Genomic DNA, 605 nt, shown 5'->3' on the forward strand with positions numbered 1-605 from the left:
GAAAATCAACAAAGAAACATGAAATTTAAACTGCACAATAGGTCCAGGCATGGTGGTTTACACCTGTAATCCCAGCATTTTGGGTGGTTGAGGCAGGCAGATCTCTTGAGTTCAGGAGTTTGAGACCAGCCTGGGCAACATGGTGAAACCCCACCTCTACAAAAAATACAAAAATTAGCTGGGTGTGGTGGCATGTGCCTGTAGTCCCAGGCACCTGGCGGCTGAGGCGGGAGGATCACTTGAACCTGGGAGGTTGAGGCTGCAGTGAGTCATGATTGTGCCACTGCACTCCAGCCCGGGCAACAGAGCAAGACTCTGTTTCAAAAATAAATAAATAAACTGCACAATAGACTGAATGGACCTAACAGTTATTTACAGAACATTGCATTCAAAAGATAAAGAATACACATTCTTCTCATCACCCATGGAACATTCTTCAGGATAGACCGGATGTCAGGCCATGAAACAAGTCAACCAATTTTTAAAAATTGAAATTATATCGAGTATTTTTTTCTGACCACAATATAACAAAATTAGAAATCAAAGACAAGAGGAACTTTTAAAACTGTACAAATGCACAGAAATTAAACAACATGCTCTTAAAC

This window comes from Hylobates moloch, unplaced genomic scaffold, assembly GCF_009828535.3.
Source record: "Hylobates moloch isolate HMO894 unplaced genomic scaffold, HMol_V3 SCAFFOLD_15, whole genome shotgun sequence".
Lineage (NCBI taxonomy): Eukaryota > Metazoa > Chordata > Mammalia > Primates > Hylobatidae > Hylobates > Hylobates moloch.